Source organism: Dicentrarchus labrax, unplaced genomic scaffold (genome assembly GCF_905237075.1).
Source record: "Dicentrarchus labrax unplaced genomic scaffold, dlabrax2021, whole genome shotgun sequence".
In the NCBI taxonomy this organism is placed as follows: Eukaryota; Metazoa; Chordata; class Actinopteri; family Moronidae; genus Dicentrarchus; species Dicentrarchus labrax.
In genome coordinates this window covers 11,728,969-11,749,918 of record NW_026136711.1, presented here as the reverse complement: position 1 = coordinate 11,749,918, position 20,950 = coordinate 11,728,969, and the positions used below count along the sequence as shown (strand labels likewise).

Here is a 20,950-nt window from a genome sequence, read left to right as displayed (position 1 = left end):
TGGTGTGTGTGCCAGGCTATGCCTTCCCTCCCCACCCCTGCAGCATTAAGATTGATCCCTCGTTCCCTCCCATTCTTTTCTCTCTCACTCCTCTGTGTGCCTCTGCCTTTATGAGACTGTGAATAGGTGAAGCTCACAAGCTCCAACAGATGGCCGGAGCTGCCCCGTTTCACTGTCTCACACACAGACACATACACACACACTAACACACACACACACACACGCTACTGCCCCATGAATGAGAGCCTAGAGAGAAAGAGAGGAAGAGGCAGAGTTAAATGTGACAAGGAGAAAGAGAAGAAAAAGGAAGTAACACAGGAGAAGAAAGACTAAAACTAATGGAAGCAGGGAGCCGGTGAGGAATAACACGCAGGGAGGAAGATGGAAAAGGAGACCCGAGTGATAGAATAACAGCGAGAATATACTAAGAGCAGAGGGAGAGAGAGAAGGAGAGAAACACTGCTGAAAAAGGGAGTGAGGGCAAAATTGAATTGTAGATTGCGGGAGCCTCTCTCCTCCCTCTTTCCCTCCCTCTTTTATTTATCTCATGTGAAACCACGCCTCCCTCCTTTCACTTGTCAGTGCATCTATAACAGTGAGCTGTCTGCACCGGGCTGCGTGGGGGGTGAGACAAGCTCCTCACTCTGTCAGCACAGGGGACCGGATCTGAACGGACCGGACAGGACTGGATGGTACTGGACTGCCCAGAACAGGTGTGTGGATTTGGGTTTGTGCCTGTGTGTGTGATAGATGACATAGAGCGGCATGTGTATCCCTCAGCGTGTGATCGCTTGTTCCTCCACAGGACTTGCTTCCAGAGTAGCGTATCTAGAAGGTACAGTGCTGGAGCTTTGCCCTAGTTTACACTTGAATGCTCTGATCCGTTCTGTTTGCCTCTGAGATTTATGCATGGAGTCGCTAACGGCGCTGCTCATCAGGGTAAGAGAGATAAGACCTCTCGTTCATCGGATATGCTGGACTCTTCGGAGAATGTGGCTTTGAATCAGAGCAGCATGGAGAGGAGCTGCTGCTTATCTGGTAGAACAAGTTAGTAGTTTTTTGGGCTGGACGCTGTCGCTGGGTCTCCATGGGCTTTTTTTAAGTGTCTGTCTTTTGAGTGATCATGGTTCTACATAATATTAAACTCTAGTAGGAGAATTATTACATTATGATTGTGTTCAGAATCTGTGTGAATCCACTTTACTCAGTGAAACAAGTCAGCACAGCTTTCACAGTTCTTTGGACTGTCTTGGTGTTGCAATTTGTGATTAGTTCTCTTTGTCTCGCTGTTTCACAGTCTGCTGTGTTTTGAAATATGGAACATTCATTGTCTCAGCATTGCTTTGTATTTACTCAGCCAAATATAATCCTGACTGTTTCTGAATAGTGTGTGGGGGTTTAACATTTAAGTAAAAACAACAACTGCAACAGTTAAAATATTACTTTTCCAAAGGCAGGACTGGTCCGTTTTTTGTTTTGTTTTGGATTTTTTTTATTTAAATTTTTTGGTTTTGTTTACCTTGTGGGGACCTTTTTTTAGAAATCGAGGAGGTATCCGCCACACAGCATTCATTCAGGAGACGCCATTTCAACCGCTGCAGCTGCTGCCACTCCTATATAACCCTAAACGGCTTTAGTCTACAAGGCTGGTCCCAGTCAATGTACTCACTATCAGTGTTTTGTCAATATCTTTATGGGTCAAAAGGCTGTGTCATCACCAAGTGGTGGCGGTTAAGAGCAACGGAGTGGAGGAGGGTGCGAGCACTGACCTAGAGGCTGAAATATTTATGATGGAGACAGCTGAACGCCTCATGCTGTTTGTAGCGATATGGGTGGATGGATGAACGAATGCAAGGATGGAGGGATGGATGGAAAGTAAAGAAGCTTCAGAGATCTGTTCTTTAAGCATTCATTATTTATCACAACGCACTCTGCCATGGAAGCTCTAACCCCCACATCAACTGGCCTCTTTTCTCACTGAGATGCTAGTGGACTGAAGGAGGATGCTCCTGCTTAGTCTACCTGTCAGCTAGTCCCCAGGCATGTTAAGACTGCAGCCGTGTGCTGCACACACACATGAACGCGCCCACATGCACACACCCAGATGTACATAACATTTATTCAGATTTATATTTACACACACCAAGCTGTAATTGCATGGTTACACTCACTAATGTAATAGGAAGTGCACACAAAATCAGTCTCCTATTTGCATTAACCCAAACATACAGTGAGTGCACTCACACTGCATAAATTGTACTCACTGCTCACACACACACTCATCACAGTCATCACACCCTTTTATTTTGCTCAGATCTTTCTCCAATTACTGTTTTTCTTTTTCATTTGTTCACACACACTTTCTGAGACACATTAACCCCCCCCCCCCAAACACACACACACACACACACACACAGTCAGTGGGAGTGACGACCTTGAGACCTGTTGATGTTGTTTGCACCGGCCGTGCTGTGAATACATAAGGGGCCATGTGGGACTCCCGGCAAAAATGGGGTGCTTGACATGCCGTTTGTAAAAATGACTGGAAAATGTGCAGGAGGGCTGGCGATGCATTTGAAGGGAGGGACCGGCATGAATATGTATTGTATGCTAATGTGCACACCAAGGCTGTTGACTCAAGCTGTTGATGAATGCAGAGGACATGTTCCCCCATCGCCACTTAGGAGATAGGGCTATCGACAAACCCATTGTCGACGCAGCCACATCCCTGGCCGCAGGGGCAGCATGATGACAGGTGGCAGATATCAGTGACAGCCAGCCAAGGTGACACCGCTCGGCAGTCTCTGTGGGCCCGCAGGCAGCCAGGGCAGCGCCGGTGTGTGCTTGTTTTACTGCCGCCTTGACCTTTTGTGGTTAGACACAGTGAGGTTATATTTGAGGGTCCTAAAGCTAATGTCTCCTGTTAGCTTCATTTAGCCCTCTCAGAACTACAGCTTCTTCCACTTGCTGTCCTTCTGCATGTTTACTGTCTATAGCAACACCAGTTAGTGCATCTGTTGTTGTGCACATTTTTAATTTGGCCATTAAAAAAACTGAGTTGGAAGTGGAATGTCACAAAATAAATGTTATGCTTGGCTGAGGTCGGAAAGATGTCAGAATGAAAGCCGACGGAAACAGACTTTTTTAATACATCTTGACGTTATCATACCTGCTTCTTTGTCCGCTGTAGACAAGGCATTCATATGATTCTACCACAAACCCTTCTTGACTTCTCTCCACCAGAAAGACACAAAAAATAAAGAAAAGAGAGCAGTTTTTCAGGCACATAACGGTAATGTTGAAATACAAAAAACAAAATACAGGATGCCATCTAAAGTGGGAAGCAGCAATTAAATGTCACAATATCTACCAAGCAGCAAAATTATTTATTTAATCGGGCATTGGTAACTCTGATTATCAATGCTCAATTAAATATGTAATTTTGCTGCTTGGTAGATCTATATATTGGCAATATCGAAATGTAATCACATACATTTAGTTAATGGAAACTCTCTTATTCACATTTAATTTTGCAGAAATTTCAGCTTAAAACTTGGAAACATAACCAGTGTTTCATTACTCATTCACTTGCACAGAGGGCTGCTGTAAAATGCATTAAAAGTAGCCTGACAGTAAGTAGCACTCGTGTGTTCCCTCTCTGAGTCCCTCTTCATCTGTATGTATGAGATGCTGTTAACAGGTCCTGCGATGAGGCGGCATCAAGAGATCAGTGCGTAAATCTCGGTGATGCTGCTCCTCTCAGCACTAATGGTAGAAAAGCAGAGGGGCTCCTTGACGACTCAAACGCTCCTCTCTCAACAGTGTGTAGAGAGCGAAGAGTAGTCTGCGGTTGATAGGAGCAAATAAGGAGAAACGTGTCGTTGTGTGTTTGTGCATTTGATTGTGTGTGTGTTAGTGTGCCATATCAGCCCAGCGTACACAGTGTCTGTACGTGAGATTCCCAACGTTCACGTGTGGACAACAATCAGATTTCAATCTCGTCCCACTATGTGGCTGAGCTGCTGCGGTGCAGGTGCCCCACGGGGAAATGCAATTATACCCTGCTGGCCACAGAGTACGGGCTTCACTGCCCTATCCGTCTCAGGAGAGACAGCGGCTAGAGGCCCCTTCTCGCCTGCAATATCAAACAGCATGTCACTAAAGCTCCGCTATATCTCAGAAATTTGTATTAAATCCTTGCTCCAATCTCCTCCTCTAATCAGCTTTGAGATCCCCAGGGTTATCGGTGGCCTTTTGCTACAGTTTTGTTACAGTTGTGAATAATTTATGACAGAATTAACTACGGTTGCTAAGAGCAGTGATTGGGAGATTTTGAAACACGGCCAAATTCTGACTCAAGTTCAAAGCCACTTTTCTTAATCGTTTTTCTGTCTGCAATAAGCAACATCTCATCACCGTGGATGTAATTATCGCCGTAATTATTATGATCAGAATTTCCATCACCTGAGTCCCCCTCGTACGGACTTGAAGAGTTTTTATTGATTCATCTGCTGTATGTTCCTCTCATCTTGTCTGTGTTTCTTTCTTTTATGTCCATGTCTCCTCCACGGCTTGCTTTTGGCTCCCCTCTCACTGAGGTGTGTGCTGAGATGGTGTCCATTAGTAAGGCAAAACAAACAGACACACCCCACTCTCCTGGATTTAGGCAAACAATCAATGAGAGCACTCACATAACAGCAGTCTAAGTGGCCCATTGATTGGTACGATTAAATGAATACAGGATACAGTGGTGATGGTAGGACACACTAGTCCAAACCAAATAAAATAGATTATTTTCTATTCTGTTCATGTATACGTAACATCAACCAAAACCTTCTGCCCGGTTCAGGCTCAGCAAAGAAGGGATTATATGGTAAATGAAAGAAAAAAAAACAGGAAACAAAAAATGAAGAGCTATGACAAATTTAAGACATCACTGAATAATTTGAGACAAGGGTGAAACAGGGACGACAAATTCACCAGCAGTGAGGACACCGACTTGACTGGCAAGTTGAACATTTTACCCTGCGAATCTTAATGCTTCACCCATTTCATCATGTTCTACCTAGTCATGGTAACTTACTAGAATTGCAGCCGTGCCAGAACACTTCTGTCTTCTTCATTTCCCTGATTTGCTACACTCCAACTCTACCTTAATCTCTATTTCTGTGTTCGTCACCCTCTCTCCGTCCCTGTGTTTAGGCTGGTCACAACTTTAGCTACCCACCCCCCTCTCTCTGCACCCTCACCCCTCCCTCATGCCTCTCCCTCAGGGTGTAGCAGCCATTGTTGTGCCTAATAAGGTTTATGGAATTACAGATCTCTGAAATTGGATTTTCTCACTCCACCAAAGCAGTGGGATTATGGGTTTAAGTCCGGGTGCATCGGGGCACAACTGACCTGTGACTGAACTATTTTTTTCGGCTGTACCCTCGAGGTGGATAGATCAAGAAATTGATGTGCCAACAGCTTTGGGGAATGACAGAAAGACAGGCAGATTCCTTGTTTCTGTATATGTACCTGGCAATTAAATTCATTCTGAGTCAGACAGCTTTTTGGCTCCTATGTCTAGATTTCTGCTTCTCTCATGTCGACCATTCTCACACTCCTCCTCTGTCTGTCCTCACAGCTTTTAACTGTGTTTGATCTAATTCTAATCTAATGAATCTTTTGATCTTCCTCGTCTGACACCCAGACACATCCCAGATTTTTACATCCAAAGTAGCTCAATTCGTTCTAATCCTTAAAATCTGGCCGCTGGTGAAGCAATTGATTCTCAGTGATGTACAGAGATTTTGGCTGTCTAACCCATGCTTATGTTTAATGAACTGTGGGATTCCTCCACTGACCTTGATTATGCGCCCCCAAAAAGAAGCTACCTCATCACAAATCCAGATCAATTCCGCTGTTATTGTTCAGATGTGACTGAGCATTAACGCCGACTGGAGTGGAGGAGTAGCAGATGAAAGTGAGAACTGAAGCGAGAAAGCACCCACAGACAGACAGCGCAGTGAATGCAACATTGAGATGTTGGCAGGAAGGTAGTATTCATTAGAAGTGGTCCACAGTGGCGGCTTAGTGAACTCTTAATTGGGGAAGAGACAGGACTGGGGATGACGGATCAATAGGGGCAGAGCCGGGGTTCTAGCCCACTGAAATCAATCAGCCTCCTGCCCAACAGGGAGAATGCAGCCAATCAAAAAAAAAAGAAAACACAACACAGCCTCGGGCTCCCACTCATTTACCCTCTTGGTCAAACTTCATCAGGATCAACAGACTGGCGGCTCATTCCAGCTTATCTCACTCAGAAGAGGATGGAGTTGCCTGATTGCTTTTATTTGTTAACGCATTTGATCTCATTGCTGGAATGCTTCAAAATGCCATAACAGTTTTAGTGTAACTCTGCCAAGAACAGGAGATTATTGCAAGTAATAAAACATGATTCATTAACACCGGAGTGTCTTATGGAAAAGAATATTAAATGAACCCCTGGAGTATTTTTACTCCACTGCTAAAAATAGTCACTTTCTCCTCTTGTTCCTCTTCATCTTCCTCTTTGCCTGGGTAGTAGCCATCTTTCTGCCCTGTCACTTTTTGATGTATCATCCTCTTATTCACATCAAGGACAAGGCCAGGTGTCGCATTTTCTCTCAGTTGCCACGCTTGTCACACTGCCTTGTCACCCACAGCCTGTTCCAATCCCCTCCCTTCTTCCTCCCTCTCTCTGCTTATTTATATTAAATCTGTCACTCCTTTATTTTAGCGAGAGAAAAGGAAAGTAAATCTCTTTTGCTATTTGCAGCCTGCGGTGTCTGCTGAATGCTGCAAGTTTATGTGTATGTCATCTTTGGCCAAATAAAATCCTGTCAAAACAAATGATGTCTGCTGTTTTGTATTGTTGTCACATAACTGAAATTCCTCCACCTAGTCATCCTTGGCTTCAAAAGTCTATGTCAGCTATCTTGTAAACTATCTAGGAATATGTTTTACAATGCAAAGCAAGCCTTGAGAGAGGTCTTAGGATTCTTTTATTGCTCCAGATGGACAGACGGACAGACAGACAGGCACAGGTGTCCAGCCTCACCTCTCTTTGATGCCCATGAGTGGCTGGCAGAGCTGGCTCAGGCGTGGAGCAGCTGGGGTCAGAGACGTGCCTTGGCGGTGAGATACATGTGGGCTTATATGGCTCTCCACTTTATTCTTAGCCTTGCTGCACATAAAATGGGTGCATGTGCATCACCACATAGTTGGGTACAAAGCATTTCACTACAGAGTATGTATGAAATAGTTCCATCAGGAGAGACAGAGAGATTAGGGCCAAGATTTTGTAGAGTGGTTATGGAGATGTCAAAGCTGGTTTGGCTTGCTTTAGATGTTTACATGTTGGACACTGACACCTGTCCAATCATAACATGGCTCAGACAGCTTCACTCCTGTCAACATTTCTTCACAGGCAGACACAGAACAAGGCCTTGTAGCTTACAAGATCACAACTACAGGCGGTTGGAGAAAGTGTTAGACGGCAGCTTTATGGAAAGAGCCGGGTGCAAACAGCTATTTCTCTGTACCTGTGCAGTATAAGGATTTACTAGTCTGCCTGGCTGAAAGTGAGCAGCTTACATAGCATTACAAACAGAAACTAATTATTATCACTTTCTCTAAAAGTGTCCTGGAGGTTTGGAGATAATTATCTTAAAAATGTGAAATTTAAAATTCACAAATTTTTACTCTATTATATCTGGCACAGGTCTAATTAAACCAACTTCTGAACATTTGCCTGCTTCCACAGGCGTCACACGAATCAGTCAAGTATGCATTTTATCTTGTGTGAAAATCATGTGGACTGACATGACGTATATGGTTGTTTATTTCCTTGCAGTTTGTCACAGTGTTTTCATCTAAAACAGATGTGTCACCATCCTCAGGGTATGTGTGAGGGAGGAGTGTTGACTGGGACATCTGGACTTCGAATGGCTTATGGTGTTAGGTAGGATGGAGACAATAAGGCCAGCGTCAAGGCACAGATGAACCAGAATGTGTACAAGATGGGTAGATTTTTTTAAAAAACAAGCTAAAATGGCATAGATATGAAATAGTCTGGCTCTGTTTGTGCTCTTAAGTGGAAGCTGCATATGTTCCAACTATTCATCCACTCTGGTACTTTGTGTTTGCTTGCAGAACTTGGCAGTCAGAGGCTGATTTCTGTGGGAGAGGAGAACATCAGAGACAGCTTGTTTAGAAAGGAAGGTAAGGCTGCTCACCTCTTACACACCGTGAAAGTGAAATCTCTTTCTGCCCTCTCATTTCTCTGACACGCATATACACAGTCGATGTGTGGATGCAGATTTTTGTGTTTACACACAGATGTGGGTCAGTATATGCGAGGCCGTGTCTATGTGTTTCATCACTGAAATGTAATCACAGTGCCTAACAGTGCAAAGTTCACTCTATCTATCTTTCCACCTATCTGGGTATCACTCCTCCACCTGATCAGACAGCTTTTGATTATTGTTCCTGTTACCATGGATTCGGCAGACCTCGGAGGAAACAAACAACGCAGCGGGCCACAGTTAACGTCAACTCTGTATTTACTGTGGGGGATAGATTTGTCACCTCCAGAGGCAACTCACACATCCCACTGCTTCAGTCAGTCTCAAAATCACATCACCTCATTTGATCTGCCTGCCAGTGATTAGCATTTTATTCTGCACAAATAGGAGGAGGGTTATTGTTGGCTACACCGAGATGGAATCGATGATCAAAGAGAGCTGTGGGTGTTGCGGCTGCGTTGTGGCCATAGCAGATGCCCCCTCTGTGGCCGTTGATCCAAATGGTAATTATGAACAGAAGAGAAGAGAGAAGAGAGAGGGGGTGAAGTGAAGCTGAGGAAAATAGTCATGAGAATTAATGAGCAAGCTACAAAGCTCAGAATTATTAAATCAACAGCTGAAAAATCGCCTTCAACCCCTGTGGCATTGGGCTGTAAACTAGCTCCATGTCTTTACAAAGCAAGCAATGACGTCCCAGGTCATGTTTTATGCTTTAAATCAGTAGTTTGAGGCATTGAGTATAAAAAAAAATGCAAATCTTTTTGTGCAAACACAGTTCTGAAAAGGCAATAAATCTGCATGACCTGGACACATCGCCACTGCAGTGTTACCACTGTCCCGTTGGCTGTTTACCAGTAACATGCTTGTGCTGCTGCTGTGATCAGAGTCATTCTGTGTGAACAGTTGGATGGCAGCAGAGGAAGCAGCTCTCAGCACATGTGGGCACATTATGTACACAGCTGTGCACAGCTGACTCATTATCACTTGCAAAAACATCAGTACGTGACTGTAATCAGCTCTCCTTTTTGATTAACAAACCACTTGCTACAAACAGCTCCTAATATAGCCGTGATAGTTTAGTGTTTTGTTTGTGAAAAAAAAAACCACGCCTGGCTACGTTAACTTTTCTTCATGCAGCGTTTGAGTTAGATGAACTTTGATTTTCCTTCTTGTCTGTGAGACTACCAACAGCAGACAGGTGAATGATGTGCCTTTGGTAAGCTATTCTGTTTGAGGACTGATCTCCACTTCAAAACCTCAGCATGAGGACAGCATTCACCTCTCTCTTTCTTCCTCCTCTTCTTGCTGGCAGAGGGGGCCTTCGGCAGTGCAGGATAAAAACCAAAAGTCTTCAAGAGAAACTCTTCAAAGGCAGTTCATCTGCCGAGCGAAGACCTCATCAATTCAGTTTTCTTCTCTTAAACCACTGTCCCTTCCACAGGGCTCTGGTTGTTTATGAACAGAGTTATGTGATATTTCTCCTCCATTTTTTGCAGCTAGTTGCGTAAGGTACTTTTGATATCTTGTGAGTGACGAAGGGATATTTTCCCCTAACACTTTGGGGGATTAGCCTGTTGTTGGTGGCAATTTCTCCTCAGACTGATTCCTCACATCCTCCTTGGGGTATGTGATGCACATTGTGGAGTTCTGGGAGCAATTTCCTCACTCTCATTTTCCACATAAGCAAGATGGGAATTGCCAGCTTGCTTCCATGCCCCAGCCTTCCTTCTGCCCACTGATTAAAAGTCAAATATTAAAGTGCTCTGTTGTGAGCTCGGCCTAATTGATTCTTTCCGCCGGGTGCACACAGAATGGGCTGACAGCAGGCGATACCAGGCTTTGTCAACATCGGGCATGCTGCCTGATGCCCAGGACGGCACCCCAATAAAGCCCCCTGTGAGTGTGCCAACCTGCGGCGCCACACACAGAGAGGCCACTCAGCACTCTGGCCAAGCTTTATAGTAAGAACACTGAAGAAGCTCATTCTTTTGCTGTGTGTCAGCTCCCATCGGCTGGCTGGGAAGTAGGCTCTCTATTTGTAAGGAAGTGGTTGGCTGTGAAGAAAGTGTGTGTGTGTGTGTATCTCCACACTTGGAAAAAAAATCTCTTCTGCCAATTGCATAACCACTCAGCTAACTTAAGCTATCTGGGGCGATGGTGCTGAAAGGAGGTTTCAGCTGATTTCCACAAAAGGCTCTCTTCTTTGCTTCCCATCGCCAGCTCTCCTGCCGTTAAGATAATTGCTTTAATAGCTTTTAATCACAGTCGTGTTTAACAAGGAGTTTACCAAACTCAGGATGACACCAAGTATGTCCTCACTGCCCACCCTGTAAAAATGCAGGACATCTGGTGGCGATATGGGGCTTCTGGTTGAAGTTTGCAGTGTTTTACCTTCCCTTAACTATGATGTGGGGATATTTAATTGAATCTCTACAGCAGTAAAACAGTGTCCCTCTCTCCTCTATAGGCAGTGAATCCCAATCCCGCTCTTGTCTGCTTACCCTATGAATTTACTGGCCATTTTATGTGTGTCTTGAATTGGCTGTACTCCCCATTTATTTTTAAAGCTTCTCTACATCACACGTAGGATAGTGCAATAGCGATCTTGGCACTATACAATGCTCATTAAGCGCAGACATTCATCCACAACGCTTTTCTCATGAATCTGATTGACCTTTTCGCTCAGTGTGATCCACAGTAAAAGGTTATAGGCACCTATTAATTCCCCCCCCCCGCAGCTGAAAAGCATGGTATATCTCCTGTCCCGTCTGATGCTTTATGTTCCATCTGCGCTGATAGGAAGGTGTGATAGGAAGGTTTGAAGGTGTTTGGGGGTGGGGTTGATGGAGGTCAGAGAGCTGGCCGATGGTGCGGTAATTACTCTATCACTGAAATGGGGCCGCGCTCGGCGCTCTGACACAGCACTAATTACAACACAAGGGTGATGAACTTGATCAAGGCGCAGCTAATTCATGTTTAATAGAAGATAGTGTGAGAAATAAGAAGAGGGTGAACAGGGGAACGTTTTGAAGGGGACATAATAACAACATGCACCTTTTCCTCCAATTCCAGTGCATTTGGTGCATTTAAGTTTTTTACATCACATTTCAATGTGACCGATGGGCAGCACAGTCATGGTATGGTCTACCCGCTGCTTCAGTAGTAAAGGCCACTGAGAAGTAATCACAATGTCCTCCCCCTGAGTACTGAGCAGGGTTTCATTTCTACCTCCATCCTGTTACTTCCCTGCTGTAGATCCCAGGGGGGTCCAGAGGCTGAGTGGGGGTCATGATCACAACCACAGGGGGCAGACAGCTGGCTGCCTCTCTGACAGGAGCCTAATGGAGGGCTAATAGGAGAGAGTCGAGTCCTAGAGATCACTGCTGTAACCTTGACATGAGCCTGTGGAGGCAGGTACAGAGGAGGAGGGATGGAAAGGTGAAGTACCATTATAGAGGCTGACAGGCAGGTGGTTGAAACATCTTTCTCTTCTCCTCTCTCTCTCTCTGACTGTCTGTTTATTTGAACTTTGCTTACCTTTATTGTCCAGTTAGTGACCCCACAGAGAACTTCTCCTTAAAGGAAAGGTTTTGCTTTCTCACTCCTGTGTGAGTGAGTGGATGAGTCACTTAGTTTTAGTGTTTATGTGCAAGGGTGTTGACATGCGTCAGAATAAATGTTTAAATATTGTTTTGATTTTTCTTCAAAGATGTAGTTTCCTAACTTTAGTTTTTTAATTAGTTAGTTGTTATTTCAGCAATTCTGTTTACTGAGAGAATTGCTTTAAGTATTTTTTCTGTGTATGTGCTAATAAAATATTCTGTTTGGGGGAATAATTATTGAGATTACAGCAACTTTATCGTTTTATTGCTACATGCAGACTAAAACTGAACAGATTTTTTATTTTAGAAGTCGATTTCAAGTTTCAATTATGCTCTTGTAAAATTTACTGCCAGTAGTGTTTTAAACTAAATGACTCTGGCGACCAATTGAATCCCTTAACAGTAACATTTTATTTCAGACTCCACCACCACTCCCACCTGAACCTTTATGATGCTCCAACATGGAGTGTGTTTGTAACTAAAGCAAATACTTCCCCCCCATTGTAGTTACAACTAATTCTAACTATGACGAAAACAACATCCTTCCTGACAACTTCATGTGCCAGCATGTGTGTGACTGTATACTGGAGCTGTCTCCCTCCTCAGTCAGCGATACAGATCAAAGGGAGGTCAGGCCTGCAGAGACAGCCAATGAGCATCATCAACAGCAAAGGGAGACCCACTACCGCCTGATCAATCTGAGCTCTCATTAAAAGGCTGCCAAGCCCTGTGCAACCTGATACAATATCAATACCGTAGCACCACAGAGAGACCTCCAGAGCTGTTAGGCAAGCCGCTGGCAGCTTAACTGTCATTAACGGGCGGGCAACATGCCAGAGACCCCCTTCATGGGCCACTTAGGCTCCCCCCATGGTCCCAAACACAGGTCAGCAAAGACAGATGGGCTGTCTGGGCAGCTGTCCCAGGGACGAGGCGGAGAGATATGGATACCGACCTGTAGAAAAGAAGACAGCCCGTGCTCTCTCACAATATGGAGGGACGATGTGGGCTGTGTCTGTTGACTGCGTGCAGTAAAACATTGCTGCGGTTTCACCTGAGGATTGTTTGTTTGCCGTGGGTATTTTCTTGGTCGTTTACTGTGGATGATTACCAGGACCATCACACATGTTTGTGTTTAAACTGAACAAAAGACAAGGAGTTGAAACATGGTTAAAAAAAAACACTCTCTGAACTCTGTAGGTGTTGTTACAGATTCAAGAAATCTGCTCTGGGTTTTGGCATAAATCCCAAGATTCCTGCTGGGAAAACCACAAGGACTGAATAGCACTCTGTTGCGATTTCTGAGTAGAGCAAATGGGGGGAATATAAGTGGCCATACATAGAAAACCTCTGTAATTCATATCATTGTGTGGAGGTCTCCCCTCTGTGCTCCAGTCTTAACCCCCTGTGTGGTTCCGATATGGGAGGGAGGGATCAGTGTGTGCGTCTGTAAACCCCCAGTAATCCGCCGACAAAAGGGCCAGGAAAAAGCCAGCTCGCGAAGGTGGGGGGGGGGTTTGGACAGAGAATGGGAGGAGTGAAGAAGTAAAGAAGTGGTTGTTGCCTCTCCAACCCCCAAGGGTATGCTTAACACGAGGGAAGATGGTCCTCATTGCGCCCACAGACCCCCGCCACCCCAAGGTAAAACATCCCTCTGGTGTGTAGGGCCTCTTTGAGTAGACAAGGGCCATTGTCTGTCCGTTGAGTAAAAGAATCCCGAGTCTGTAGAAGCGTTCACTTCTGCAGCAGCTGATCTGTAACTTCCAGCCAGCGTATTGATTTATCTGGGCTGTCTGTAATTCATTCAGCGGGCGGGCGGCAGTTGTTTACTAAAAGTTGAAACTGATATTGTCTGTAATCATCATTAAGTCAGGACCATTAGGAGCAGTCCCCACTGCAGGTGCTAATTTGATGATGGGAGAGAAATGGCATGTAATTAAAACAGAACAAATGACAGCGTAAAACCTATGAGTCCTGTGGAACATGATCTAATTTTACCAACATGTGTGCAGCTTCTAAACTAGAGGCCGACAGCATTGTTTAGAAGGATAATTGCATTACTCAGAGCAGATAAATATCACTGTGTGCATCCCAATAATGTTCCTCTCATTAACCTTTTTCATTATTGTGCAGTTCCTAGCTGATCATATTTTGAGTGATTTCTCGCTGGTGCTGCGGTTACACAATGTCATGCTGAAGTCACTTGGCTGCACTGAGGTCTCAGTGAGGTAGTTAGGTCGGTGGAACAATTGGCCCCGGCTGATTTGTCTGTAATCCATTTAGCTGAGATGTGACACACTGTAGGGGGGCTTTGCCTCTGGTCAATAAGTGCCAATAAGAAACAGCCATCACTCAGCGGGCTGCCCTGTCCACCAGCTTGCTCACTTGTTTCAGCTGTCAACCCCTGTCTCAAAGGAGCTGGCAATTGTGCCGCTCTTTCGGACGCACCACAAATGGCTTTCCCATACAAACCTCAATAGGACAGGAAAGGCAAGGACACTTGCAGACTGCAAAGCAGGCACATTTCCCTCCGACATCTGAATAAACCCATCTGAAGTGAAAACAGCTACGTATTTACAAAACACCATTGACAGTTGCTCATTCTCTCAGTCTTAAACCCCTGGAGGTGGGGCTGTGGGGGGTTGAACCCAAGTCAGGGACAATCGGGGCTCTGTTTGTGTTTTCTCTAACACCTCCGTGTTCTCTTTGGGCTCTCTTGGAGCGTACCGCAAGGTTGCAGAGGAGGAGGGGTATATGCCGTGACCCTGCCATGGACCCTGACTGAAGCTCCCCAAAAAAACCTGCAGACCACCTCGTAGCCCTACATGCCATCCGGTTGCTGCTGGAAACGGAGAGCAAGAGCGAAGTGGACGTGTGTGTATGAAAGAGAAAACCAGCGTCTTAAGAGATAAAGAAGAATTCAGTCACTAAAACATCCCCATGTAGGTTTTGACGTTGTTATTTATGGTGTGGCTGCAATCCAAGCTCATTATGAGGAATATCTTCACTGAGTGAGTTTGTTAAACCTGGAGAAGACAAAAAGGCTTACAGTAGCTGTATGATGTCCCTCTAGTGCTGCCGGGGCCAAACTATTTCAGAACAATACAACAATATGATGCTGTTCATTTCCTCCAGATTCAGAGATAATTAGCCTAACTGTTGTTCTCTCCTTTTATGCCCCCTTGTTAGAGAGAGAAGTTTGAAGTCTGATACGCAGAGTGGGTGTTTTTGTGTGTCTGTCGCTCTGCCCGTGTATGTGTGCATGTGTGTGTATGGTGTACATTTATAGTCAACAGTGCACACGCACTGAGTCTGTCAGAGCTCTTTGTTCTCCAGCGAGAACACATCATGACTGGGCCTTTTGTCTGAGCTGACACCATCATACAGTCTCTTTCTTTCCCTACCTCTCTCTATCGCTCTCTCTCTCTCCCTCTCTCACCCTCTTGTTTCTTCCACCTAACTTTTCATTTTAAAGATAGTGGGCCCAATGCTTTGCAATCTTATAACCAATGTATATGTGATGTTGAACTGTACCCATTAGATCCACTTTGCTTCATGTCTGTGTCTGTTCTTGTTCATTCTAAAACTCAATAAAAACAAAGTTACAAAAAAAATAGATAGGATTATAGAGTTGCAGACATTCTAATATTGCAGTAATAAAATTATATGAATATGATAATATTATAATAATCATTACAATACAATACAATATCCCTTATAATAATGAGTATTGCATTTATGAACAATGAGGGGGTCACCCCACCCGGCACCCTCAGCAACACAACAAGAAGCCCCAGTCTCCACTCTTCCGGGAAGGCTATCCACAAGAGTTTGGAACCTGGCTGCAGGGATTTGCTCCCATTCAGCCACAAGAGCAGTAGTGTGGTCAGTCACTGATGTTGGGCGATATGGCCTGGCTCGCAGTTGGTGTTCCATTTCATCCCAAAGGTTTTGGCTGAGGTTGAAGTCAGGGCTCTGTGCAGGTCAGTTATGTTCACATAGTATCTTAATGTAGCATTAAGATTTCACTTGCTTGGAACTTATCTGTCTAGCCCAAAAAGCCCCCATACCCAGAGTGTCTGTGTACTTTTGGTACATCTAGGTGGGTAAAAATCCATTCTTTGACTGCTGAAAAAAAAAAAAAAATAACCAATGGTGAAGTGCAGTGTGTGTGCGTGTGTGAACATGTGAGAGCTTTCCAGCCTGAACACATCACAGCTTCACCCTTTTTTCTCAGGGCAGCAGAGTCACTGCAGGATTAATGATGTGTTAAGTACTAAAATTACACTCATTCATATTTCACTGTCTGGGCAGCACATTCCACATGGTATGAAAGGTTAGAGAAGTATATAGTGTATAAACAAGAAAAGAAACACACAAATGTAGAAGCAAACACTTTAACAGTAACTGCAGGAAGAAATATTTCACACTTGAGTCTCCTCATCGCAGCAGCAATCTCATTTTCTCGATTTTAAAGTCTAACCACTGCTCTTTGTGTCTGCGTATTCAAACAGAAAATTGCCGTGCAGGTTCTGACTGTCAACTTAAAATGTCTGCAGAGTGCCGAGCTTATCGGAACCTGAGGGAAATCTAAATTAAATCTTCCCGGTGAATGGGATCAGTCTCTGCGTTATCTCTTGTCATTCTCAACTATTAAAGTTAGTTATTAGGAAGTAAAGGCACATTTGTCAAAAGAATGTGCAGAGACTATTTCAAACCAAAGTGCTGTTGGAGAGTTATTGAATATGATTTCAGGGTTATCATACTGGGACTGGAGAGTTTGGATGGACTGCGATGACTGGTTAAAGAAGGCATTGATAATTGATAAGTTGTAGGTTAGTTATTGGTAGAACACATCATGTGTGCCATCTCCAGGGAAATAGCTTAAAACTACCTGTGTTAACATTTAATACCAAAGCAGGAATGTTCTTACAGCACAGAGAGAAGTAAAGGGGTCATAGGGTTGTTTTGGGCTATGGCAGGCAGCTGTTTTCACTCCCTACTCAGCACCAGACAGCAAACACAGATAGACACAGTTAGCTACAAGCTAGTGAACGCAGCAGATCATTTAGCAGCTAACATATTCCCCTCAGGAGTTGGTAGAGACCAAAAAAGAGCTAAAATGAGACAGAATTTTGGACTTACATCTGGCATTAAATGACCAGTAACACGACTCTAAGTGAATGATGTTGCTCCGTATCTGTTAGACATATGAATAAACAACTGTGTGCTGTTTGCTATATCAGCTTAAAAGGTGATATGTCACTGTTGTGTTCACTACTTGTTTCCCCTGCCCCCAAGTGTCCAAAACTCAGTTATTATATTTTTAGCCATACCACAAGGTTCAAATGAGCAGAAAAATACTTAATTGTGTCATTTAGGTATGAGATTGATGAGATTGAATTTTTTTTTACCAAATTCTGGTAATGGAGCAAAGGCTTGCAAGCAGGGAATGATAGATGAAGGATGGCTCCAAACCATGGCTTCTTATTATCATGAAAAAAGCATTCCATACTGTATTGAGAATTGCAAAAACCCCTCCTTCCACCGCCACATACACACACACACACACACACACACACACACACACACACACACACACATAAACTTCTCTGAGAGAAAGTTACCCTCACATAGATGCATGCCGTTGCAGAATTTGCATCTGAATGCCAACTTTTGTTGGTAAATTCAAGGGTCCTTGGAGATTTTGCACATTCTGTTCAAAGCTGGGCCAGCCAATGGGAACAAAGTCACACATTAGCAAAGCCCTGCCAGCCTCAATTATGACCAAAGGGATTGGCTTGATAGTGTTGCAGCGAGCCACATTCAGAACTGGATGTGTCTATTTAAACTTTCCTGGCCACTTCCTTTATGTTTTCCAGCGCTAGAATACATGGCGGATGGCAAAGTCCTGCATCGAGAAAGATTTACGGGTTCTCTGTTAACGCATTCTGTTTTATTCTCTTTTATTTTATATGGAAGCCTTGGTCTGTGAATATAGTTTTCATGTTTGGGAAAAATCCATCTGCAATGGAAGTGCTCAGGCTTTGTTCTCTCCAGACTCTATGCCTAGAGGTTCTTTCCCTTTCTCACTGTTTCTCCGTCTTTTTCTCTCCATCGCTCTCCGTCTCAGAACATTCATGATAGAGAATCCAGGAGTCTGGATGGAAGCTTGTGGGCTTTCGCCTCCATATTTCATATGCATTATGAGACACAGCTGATTAAATTGCAAGTGTAAGCCATGACTCGTCCTCCTTCAATATGTAATAAATGTCTGCATTTTTTTCATCACTTTTCTCATATTCTGTGTGTTTCGTGCCTTCTCAGGGGGCTGCAGATTGGATGAATCAGACTTTATGCCTGTTTCAAAGCCCAAGGTGTTTTATTTATAGGGAAAAAGTACATTAACGCCTCTGCAAAGTCTTTGGAAGATTTATCAAGCACTCTCAGCTTCTTCACTGCCTCACTTGAACTGTGATACTTGGACGTACAGATGTGTGTTTGTGGGCAGTGTAACACCTCTGTCTGTCGATCTGGTGTGTGTTTTCATCCCTTCACTCTTGCCACCGTCTTACCATCATGCCCATGCTGTGACATGGCCAGCTCTGTTGTCACGGCATTTAGAATTCAGTCTTCTCAATAAAAGATGGACGACATTAAGTTTTTATCTGGTGATGCAGTGCTGCTGTCTCTTAGTCTCTTTACAAGCGAATGACTGAAGAGCAAAACTTTGCTTCTGTGTTCTGACTTCCAGGCATCACTTGGCATTAGTATAACCCTAGATGATCCTTGTTCCAAAAACATGCTTTTAGAAGCTCATTTCCTATGATCTCATATTCTGCTAGCTTACTCCCCAGCCCTTCCTCTCTAAGCCCCCAACCTTTAATGAGTTTTGCTGAGAGTTATATTTACTCATGTTGACTTGTGCTTCTGTTTAAATGGCAAAAATTTCTCTTTCATTCTGTGTTGTCTGGCTGAATCAGCATTGTCGTTTCGCATCTCACTTAGTGCAAAGAGCTGATGTGGGCAGAGCTCTGTCAGGAAACAAGCTCTAAATCATCCCAGTTTACAGAAACAACATGGCTTGCCTTGCATTATGAATGCATACAAACCATCACATTGGTCATGTTGCTGGAGACTGGGAAAAGCTTGGCTAAATACTGCCGTTTTCTAATGGTTGTCTATCTCTGTTTTTCCACACATCTTCAACGTATAATGCCTTCTGTCTGTTTGGACGTCATGGCTTCCTCTGCTTTTTTCTTTGCGGTTTCATGTAGCATCTGCCACCCGGAGAGACAAACAATGCGAGTAGATAAAAGAGAGAGGGAGAGAGCAAACTAGAAAGAAAGGACTGTATGTGTCAGTTATAGCTGATAAATGCCTGAAAATCCAATTAGTCCTCAGTATCAGGGGGAAGGGGGGGCCTCCTGGGAGTAATGTCAGAAAATATCCACCACTGGAGCATGTCAATAACACAACATCTACATACTTGGCTATTGATAGATCAGCATGTAAAATCGAGCTGGATGTTTTCTTGTAAATCAGGACTATATTTGGTACTCTTCCCTGATGGGTTTTGCCCACATCAGCTTTTTGAACAAATAAACAACTATCAAAGGGAAGTACTGTACCTTCCACACCACAAACCACTCTAAAAGAGGAGCCAGTGATGGAGAACCATCTTAATTTCAGCACACTGAATCTATTCTTCATTTACTGTAGATGTCCTGGAATCCATTTTGGTGACAGGGTATGCACTGCTGGTTGAATGTCTTTCTTTCACCATGGTTTTTTTCATGTGGATTTCCTCATTTCTGGTGTCTTGTTTTCATCCCATGCCAGAAATGAAAGAGGCATGCAGGCAGGAAGAGAGTACAAGAAAGGAGCAAGGACAATTTCAAACAGCACAGCACCCCAGGTCAGAGCTCATGTGTTCCTCCGGGGAAGAACCACATGCCCTGGGAGTAGGAAACCAGAGCAAACACAGCTGCTGTCGTACAGATTTGTGTGTGTGTGTGTTTGTGTGTGTGTGTGTGTGTGTGTGTGTGTGTGTGCACATGTTGACATGCACATGGCGCGTATTCGTGTGTGTAGGTGTGTGCATTTTGTGCAAAGCAAGACCATGGAGGAGGATGGAGGACATGTGTGGGTGTTTGGGAAGACCTTAATGAGCACAATCTGGACAACGGCGTAGAGCAGAGAGGAACAGGGAGCTTTGTGTTAGACAGAGGAGCTCTCCTACATTCAGCTCACACTTACTTCATCAGCTGTGACTCTCTGCACAAAGATAAAGAGCAGTTTCTCCTTGTAATAATCTCTGCCCTTAAATGTTTAAGACATTTTACAGTTTTGCTTTTGGGAATCCTGTCTTTGATAAGTGTGTCAGTTGGGTACGTGTGCATCCAGGCGCAGTTGCATGTGTGTATATGGTGTATCCCCCATGTTGAACTGTATTCCAGTCAGGTTGTTGTTAAGGAGGAGTCGCTGTCCCAGCAGAGAGAGGATGCCGTTGTGTTGTTGTTATTGTATTCATCTTCAGACGGGGATTACTCTGGCCATATACTCCTTGTGGACGCACAAGCACACGCATACGCACACGCACACACACACACACACACACACGCACACACACACACACACACAAAGCCCCATCTTACTCTGACTGTGGAGAATCACACTGATGCTGCTGCTTGTAAACTCTGTTTATGATTATTGTCACTATTGTTGATGGTCTGATTATGTGTCATGATAGAATAGGCACAAAGTTAGCCCTCTGATATTCATTTAATAAATGTATTACTAATAACAGCTCAATGAAAGATACATCTATTTTCTTCTTTTAGAATTATTTTTACATTTATTAATACAAATTTCTATCTAATATTTAATAGCTATTGTTTCTCTATGAAAAATATTTTAAGGACAGTTTCTTGGTTTATCTGCTGAGATTTATTATGTGAATGAACAGTAAGGAACTATAAGGAAGCACAGTTTTTGTTTCTATTGCTTTGTTTACTC

The 20,950-nt window shown here is 43.9% G+C and overlaps 1 protein-coding gene across 4 annotated transcripts in view; it reads left to right on the top strand.

Annotated features, from left to right (window-relative positions):
• The first annotated feature begins 569 nt into the window (after positions 1 to 569).
• Positions 570 to 20,950, top strand: part of sulf2a (sulfatase 2a) — a 31,608-nt gene continuing 11,227 nt past the window's right edge. For 3 of the 4 annotated variants that reach the window (XM_051414226.1, XM_051414227.1, XM_051414224.1), the window contains exons 1-2: positions 570 to 713; positions 8,179 to 8,247. The gene's annotated coding sequence lies outside the window, so the exon portion shown is untranslated. The remainder of the gene's footprint in view (positions 714 to 8,178; positions 8,248 to 20,950) is intronic. The other variant, XM_051414225.1, reaches the window with a different exon arrangement.